We start from the raw sequence: 8,513 nt of genomic DNA, 5'->3' as shown, positions 1-8,513 counted from the left end.
TGCAAGAGTGTCCCAGTCTCTCCACATCCCCGCCAGCATTTATTGTCTTCTCCATTTTTCATCTTTGCTGTTATTGTTGGTGTGAGATGATATCGCATTGTTGTTTTGATTTGCATCTCTCTAATGGCTAGTGATTGAGAGCATGTCTTCATATGTTTGTTGGCTGCCCTTCTGGCCTCTTCTTGAAGAATACAAGTGGGCCCTTGGGGTTAAAAGGAGACATTATTGTAATAGATTGAAGTATAAAGTCAAAGTGGAATCTGGTTCTACAAATCCATTCAAGTCTCCTCTTTGTTTATCCTCCCTGCTCCAATAGCCTCATGTACTCAATTACCCTTGAGCATCCTTCACTTGAGGGTTTTTTTTTTTTTAATTCAGTAAAAGAACTAACAACAGTGTTTAGTTTAAGTAAACATGATAGTACTTTCTAAGTAAATGACCTCCTTTCTTTGATCAGCCAAAAAGGAACTTTTGATAAGCTCTATACCATGCTCTGAAGGGTCGAAGACTAAAACATTGTTATATTGAGGGAACAAAAACTCTCATACCCAAGTGAAGTGTCCAGCTGATATGAAGTGAGGGGAGACGCACAAGAACACCCAAACTTCCAGAGAGTACCCATTGGACCTAGCCTCAATGGCTTGATAATCAGAACTCGACTAGAAGCAGATAAAAAAAACAAAAACAATTTTTGATAAAGGAAACGAGTATAAATTGCTACAATTTGATGCACTTGACCTATACTTAAGGATGTAGTAGCTGTAAATACCAACTGAGAGGGAAGGAGTCTTCACATCAAGTATCAATCCTGTCCTCTCTGTATACAGGGTAGATAGGGATGGACAACTTTAGTTAAACACAAAAGAACAAATATTTTATGATACCAATGTTGTAAACAGTTAAAAGTTTTTCTTGAAAAAACAAAACAATCTCTGATGGTTGAGGGGGATGGGAAATTATTCACATACAGTTAACATGGGTGACAGGGCAGGAAATATACGACGAGAGAGAGGTGGATGAAGGTAGTGGGAAACGCAAGGCGGAATGCAATTGTTAAAGTGAATAGAGGTAAATACTGTTAACTGCTGGTATGTGGAGGGGATTGCTATCATTGTAATGAAGCAAAGTATTTGATTTGTTGAATGTAAAACTGATGATCCACTCTGAAAACCTTCACTCAATTCACAGTAAAAACTTAAAAAATAAATAAAAATAAGAAAGGCCAGAAAGGAGGAAAAGCCAATTAAAAAAGAATCAATTGAATGTTCAAACTCGTCTCCTACTATACTAGTACCTCTTCCTGGCCTAAGAGCCATCAGAAGTATGAATTACGGATTTTTGTAATCTTTAGGTTAAATATGTCTTAAACCTAAGGAAATAATCAGGTCTGAATTTAAAACAAAGCACAGATGTTGTTGTTGTTGTTAAGTGCCATTGAGTTGGTTCTGTCTCATAGATACCCTGTATAGAGTTTCCAAGGAGCGGTTTATGGGCTTGAACTCCTGACCTTTTGGTTGGCAATCCAGTGGTAATCCTACAGTACCACACCAGGACTCCTTTTGAAGTCATAATAAGCCAGAGAAAACTGTCAGAGCTGATACGGAAGAAAAGAAAGCAATGCTGTCTATGTGAAAGCCAAGTCCAATTGTAAAGGGAGTTGACATCATAGGGAAGAGTTTGAAATGATTACATGGACCATAGTAGGCTTGTATGAAAGTAAAGGGTACTGGCTGGGAATAGAGGGGGCACTCAAATGGGGTTATTGCAATTGTTACTGTTGTTGTGTGCCATCCAGTTGGTTCCGACTCATAGCGATCCTGTATGGGGTTTCTGAGATTGGCTGGTAGGTTTGAATTGTCAACCTTGCAGTTAACAGCCCAGTGCTTATCCTACAGTGCCAAGGGACTATTTGCAAAGGAGTGTGGGCAGGATTAAGAAAAGCCAATTGTTAGTGGCTGGAAGTTGTTACCGTCCTAGGGCTGAAAACACAAGAGTGGGAAACCATTGGAAATAACTGTAGCTTGAGAAGAGTGCCACCCTCCAGAACTGTGGCCTTCAACAGAAGAACAAATCCATTTCCAAATTTCTGCTCAGGTGGAAGGGAGTTGGTGAAATAAAAAAGCCCAGCTTTTCTTTCCATCCAAACTCTGTCTGGTCTCTTGCTGATATCTCCTGTTGACAGAACTCAACAGGAAGTCAGATGTCAAAGAAGCCATTGAGGTCAGCCTCCAAAGGCAGAGAGTAAAGTGAAAGGCGGAGAGGGAATCTGGAAGCCCTCAGGGAAAATTGAGAGCCCAAAAGCTCTTGAGATAATTCTGGGTCTAGGATATATTTCTAGACACAACTAGAAAGTAGATGAGGTGTGCTATCCTGGTGGGACCCCACTGTGAATGGACAGACCCCTGGGAACAATGGGTCTATTCTACATAACACAATCAAGAGGTCTGAAGTCCACAGTGAGATTGTTTTCAATGTACTTATTTAACAAAAGATTAATCATGGCATTTTTATATTTTAATTTTTAAGTGACTTCTGGAGACCCAAGAAAATGATTTGTCATTCATTATTCATATTTCATTTTTCAGTCTTATCTGTATCAGTGCTACTTTGTAGACATGACATTGTGAATTGCATTAGTCCTTTCTTGATGGCACCCTAGAAATAATTACAAAAGTTCATTTTCTAATTATATGATGGGAGCCTATAAGACTAGATTTGTCTAGTATTTAGTTAAAAACTGATTGCGTTTTGCAATATAATTTGGCTTTATCTTCAAGGCATTGCAAACTGTAGCAGAAATAGCTTGCCTTAAAATGAGAAAGACGAATGGTTACTCAATTGTTTCAGTCTCTTTAGTTGATTACATTTCTTGGTGTGCTGTTCAAGAAGCAAACACAACTCAATATTTTTCAGAGTCACATTACAGTTACATTAAATTATCTCCAGTTTCCTTTTAAAAAATGTTTTCTGACAAGAAGACCTTTCCTCTGTGTCTTCCCTCTTCTCATACTTAGCAATTTATCCACGTCACTTTGCCTGACTATTAAGCATACTTAGAATTATTAAAGTTAGTAACTTTAAATTTAAATTAGGTTTTCTTTCCAGAGGCTCATATAGTAATTGCCCATCTAAAAAATAATTGGATCTTGTTTTCTTCATCCACATATATTTTGCATATACTATTTATCATCATTGAAAAATGCAACTCTCTTTTTTTTATTTTCCTAAATGTGAAATGTTGAGTACAAATTATAATCATCTCCTTAGAATTAAGGAAATGATTAAGGAGGTTAGTACATAAAGAGCCTCATGTGATTGTGAAAATGAGAGCATTTATTCAAGAGTAACAACTTACATTTATTGGAGTCCTTGAAGTTTACATAACCCTTTAATCCATGCCACTGAATGCTCACTACAATCAGAGGAGGTAGAGAAGAAAGATGGGCCCATTTCCCATTTTACCGATGGGGAAACAGGTTCAGAGAGTTTCAGTAATTTAACTAAGTTTGCAGAGCTATTAAGTGGGGGAGCTACAACTTGAATATACATCTTATAAATGATCGATTAATATCAATTACCATAGATGCATGAGCATTGAGGTTAATGCACTGGACTGCAAAGTCAGTTTGAACCACAAGGTCGGCGGTTCAAGCTCACCAGCTAAAGCCATTTGACTACAGAACCACTATGTATGTGTCCTAAATGCATCACTTCTATAGGCTTTTCTGAAAAGAGATGAACACAGGCTGGTTAGACAGGTTTTAGAAAATACAGTTTACATTCTTCAAATCAACAATCTGACTGTCAATTGTCCTTGAACCTTCTAACAGAAAGTGAAGTAATTCCAACATCCTGGTCTCTGAGGTCCTGTTCCTGTCTCTACTGATTCACATCTTCAAACAAAGGAGAGCATGCCAGGCAGGCTGAGAATTAGGGAGAGGGAGGTACAGGCTCTAATTCTCCAGTTAGACATGATCCTCCGGTTCAATCTTTTTTTATTGATTTTTTTTTCAGTCATTTGAAAATTCCTCATGCTACATCTCTGGCTTTTTACTCCCTTTATTTTTCTGTCCATTCATCTTCCTTGGGTTTTATTTCTGTGGTGCTGAAGATTAGTGCGCTGAACCGCAAGGTAAGTGGTTCAAACTCACCAGCAACTCCTCGGAAACACTATACAGGGTCGCTGTGAGTCAGAACCCACTCTATGGCACGTAACAATGACAACATTCCAATGTAATGTCATAGTATAACTTTAGTAAGACGGATCTGGATACAATTTCTGTCTCTCCCTAGTAAAACTTTTTCTTGCCTTAATACTTTATTTTGTCTTGAATTAATATATACTGCTCGTATGTATTTGTACTTGCCCATTTGGATAGTAGTTTCTATATGCACTCATCTTCTGGGGTCATGTTTTCTTCTTTGTAAAATATTCTTTCATTCTTTACAAGATTTAAAATTTTTCTTTTGTTTCTTGGGTTTCTACTGTTAATAGAAGGAACTCTGGTAGCATAGTAGTTACGAGTCGGGCCGTTAATCTCACGGTTAGCTGTTCAAAACTACCAGCTGTTTCGCAGGAGAAAGATGAGGCTTTCTGCTCCCGCAAAGATTACATTGGAAACCCTCTGCAGGGTTTCTATGGGTCAGAACTGACTCCCATGGCACATAACCACCAACACCACTGTTAGTAAACGCTCTCAGTTTTTTCTGGAAATATGTCTATTTCACTCTTGTTTTTTCTTTTATTACGTAACTTTGCAGATAGAGTTTTAGGTTGACAGTTCTATTCTTCTAGTGTTTTATATAAGTCATTTAACTGTCTCACGCTTCACTCTTCACATACAACATTAGCTCTATCATCAACTCCATTCAGAATTCTCCTTTTCTTGCTTTTGACCTTTCCTCATGGTTTGCCTCTTTTGACCTCCAATCTCTTCTCTGCTTCCCTCACTCAGACTCTGCCTTTGTTTCTCCTACTTTACTTTTGATGCCATTACCCCTGTCTCTTCTCTGCCACTTTTGCCTTCCTAGTTGGTGACCCCTTCTGGGTTAGGGGGTGAAATGTAATATTTAATAGCTATTAGATGATAGATGGAGTCATGGTGTGGTTCTGTGGGAATCACAGACGACAAGGTTAGTTTGAACCACAAGAACAGTGGTTCAAACTCACCAGCCACTCCTTGGAAACCCTATATAGGGTCGCTATGAGTCGGAACAGATGTGATGATACGTAACAACAAAAAAGATGATAGATGGCCCAACGAATGTCTCATGAGGTCCACCTGGACACAAGGTATCCTCTTAGGACATCCAAGATGTCCATGATAGTAAGCAGTCAACAAGTCATAAGCATCTCGCAGGCCTTTTCACCACGTGCCCTTGGAGGAGAAACTTGACCCTAGTGGCTGTTACCCTGACAACCTAAGAGTAAGCATATCTCAGCACAGATGTAATGTTCACATTTAGTTAAGAATAATGCTTACCCTTACAAGAAGAGCTTAGAACACAAAGATATGAAACTGGCACCTAGACTCTTCTGAGGTATAAAACCTAATCCCAGAGACCACTCAACTGATACCCATTTTACCCATCCTTGGATGGACAGCCTCCCAATCAGTTGGTTATGTGATGCCCTAACTGCATAGTGTCATCATTGGCACTGGCTCTTGTAACCTTGCAAGTACACCATTTAATAAATTGCTCCAGCATCAACAACTTCACCTCCAGACTCAACTGGGGCATTCTTAAATGTTGGAGATGGCGTTGCCATGAGGGATTCTCCACTCTACCTAAGACCCCAAAACATGTCAACTTATCTTACTATTATTGCTGAGAACTCAACTGTCCATCTAATTATTGTCGCATAGAAATTTTAAAAATCTATTCCTGAACTCAAAAATCACAATTTTTAATATTTTTTACTTGCACTACAATGTTTTTTTTTTGTTGTTGTTGTTGTTTATTCTGCTTGGATTACATTGATATTCCTGATTCTAATGATTCAAGTTCTTCATCAATTCTGAAAATTTTTAGCTATTGCTGCTTCAAACATCCCCTCTCCTGACATCTATTATTTATTTGAAACTCCTACTTGACATGTGTTAGATCTTCTCCCTCTATCCTCACCTCTCGTATATTCACATTTTTTTTTTGTCTCTGTGTGCTATTTTCTGGATAATAATTTGTTCTATTTTACAGTTCAGTAGTTATCTCATAAGTTATATCTAATCTAATATTTAAGGAGTTTATTGGCATGTGTGTGAGCCATCTTGGAATTCTAGCCCGGTTTAGCCTTCAGCTTCCATATAACAGCTTGAAAGACTCCAAATGAGAATATCCAACTGAGCCTACTCAACCTGCTGAACTATGAGAGATATTAATAAATTGTTGTTTTAAGCAGGTAGAGTTTTTTATAGTTTGCTGCACAGCCATATATTACTAGAACCACAGTAGGTACCATTTTGTCTCTTTGAAGTGACTTTGCAAATCTTCACTCTCATATAGGGCATTTTAGTTTCCAAATGCTTAGAAGATAATCACCTAATTCTTGAATTCATGTGTGATCTGCACATATCACTGAACAACTTTGAGTGTAAATGAGAGTCATGTAATTAATTAAAATAGACAATATTTACTCTAGATATTGATGACTTGTGAATGATATTTTAAAAGCCTTAGGAAAACATCTTCATCATCTCAGTATCGAAAGATATTTATAGAATAAGACAAAAGTAGTTAAAACCATAAAGGGAAAATCAATACACTTTACTATACTAAAAATATAATCAAGAAAGTGAAAAGCCACAAACTGGGAAAATATATTTGTAAACCATGTAACTGACAAAGGGCTGTCATAAAAGAGTTTTTACATGTCAATAAGAGAAAAGAAATAATCGAATTAAATAATGGCCAGAAGGAATACATTGTTGTTGTTGTCAGGTGCCATCAAGTCGGAACCGACTCATAGCGACCCCATGCACAGCAGAAAGAAACAAATGTCCGATCCTGGGCCAACCTCACTACTGCTGCCACACTTGAGTCCATCAATGATGCCACCTGGCCAATCCATCTCGTTAGGGGTCTTCCTCTTTTTCTCTGACCCTCCACCTTACCCAGCATGACATCCTTCTCCAGCGACTGTTTCCTCCGGACACTATGTCCAAAGTATGAGAGACGAAACTTAACCATCTTGGCCTCCAAGGAGCACTCTGGCTGCACTTCTTCCAAAACAGATCTATTGGTTCTTTTGGCAGTCCATGGCACTTTCAGTATTCTCCTCCAACACCACAACTCAAAGGCATCAATTCTTCTACGATCTTCCTTATTCACTGTCCAGCTTTCGCATCCATATGAGGCTATTGAAAACACCATGGCCTGGGTCAGGCACACCTTAGTCCTCAAGCTGACATCTCTGCTCTTCAATACTTTAAAAAGTTCCTGTGCAGCAGATTTGCCCAGTGCAATACGTCGTCTGATCTCTTTACTGCTACTTCTGCGAGTGTTGATAGTTGATCCAAGAAGAATGAAGTCCTTGACAACTTCAATCTTTTCTCCATTGATAAGAAAGAATACATAGGTAAACACTAATTGGTCAGTAAGCATATTGAAATGATGCTTATAACCTCATCCAAACCCCAAACAAAACCAACACTGTCAAGTGAGTTCCGACTCATACTGACCCTCTGTCCCCAAGGGTTTTCAAGGCTGTAATCTTAAGGAGCTCTGGTAGCGTAGTGGTTACGAATCGGGCTGTTTAATCTCACAGTCTGCAGTTCGAAACTATCAGCTGTTCCTCAGGAGAAAAATGAGGCTTTCTGTTCCCGTAAAGATTTACAGCCTCTGAAATCCTGTACAGGGTCTCTATGAGTCGGAACCGACTCCACTGCACTTAACAACAACAACAACAAACCTTTACAAAAGCAGACCGTCTTACCGGTAATCTGATACATGCATTAGGAGATTCTCTTTAATATCCTCCATATTGGCAACAATATAGAGGATATTTAAAAAAAAGAGGAAGACCCCCAGCGAGATGGATTGGCAAACAACAATTGTGAGGTTAGCCCAAGACTGGACAGTGTTTCGTTCTGGGGTCGCTATAAGTTGGCACCGACTCAATGGTACCAACAACAACAACAGCATATTGGCAACCCATTAAGTCTGAAAATACCAAGTGCTGGTAAGGGTAGAAAGCAATTCGAACTTTCTTACACTTGGATTCAAGTACAAATTATTACAACACTTTAAAGAAATAATTTGGCATTATCTAATAAAATTGTAGCTATGCTGACCTTGTTACTGTTAAGTGCTGTCGAGTCCTTTCTGATTCATAGCGAGCCTGTATAGGATTTCTAAGAAGCAGCTGATGGTTTTGTAACCTTGCAAGTGCACCATTTAATAAATTGGCATCGTACAACGAACTGATTGGGAGGCTGTCCATCCAAGGATGGGTAAAATGGGTATCAGTTGAGTGGTCTCTGGGATTAGGTTTTATACCTCAGAAGAGTCTAGGT

Source organism: Chrysochloris asiatica, unplaced genomic scaffold, assembly GCF_000296735.1.
Source record: "Chrysochloris asiatica unplaced genomic scaffold, ChrAsi1.0 scaffold00018, whole genome shotgun sequence".
Lineage (NCBI taxonomy): Eukaryota > Metazoa > Chordata > Mammalia > Afrosoricida > Chrysochloridae > Chrysochloris > Chrysochloris asiatica.
This window is presented reverse-complemented; position numbering follows the sequence as displayed.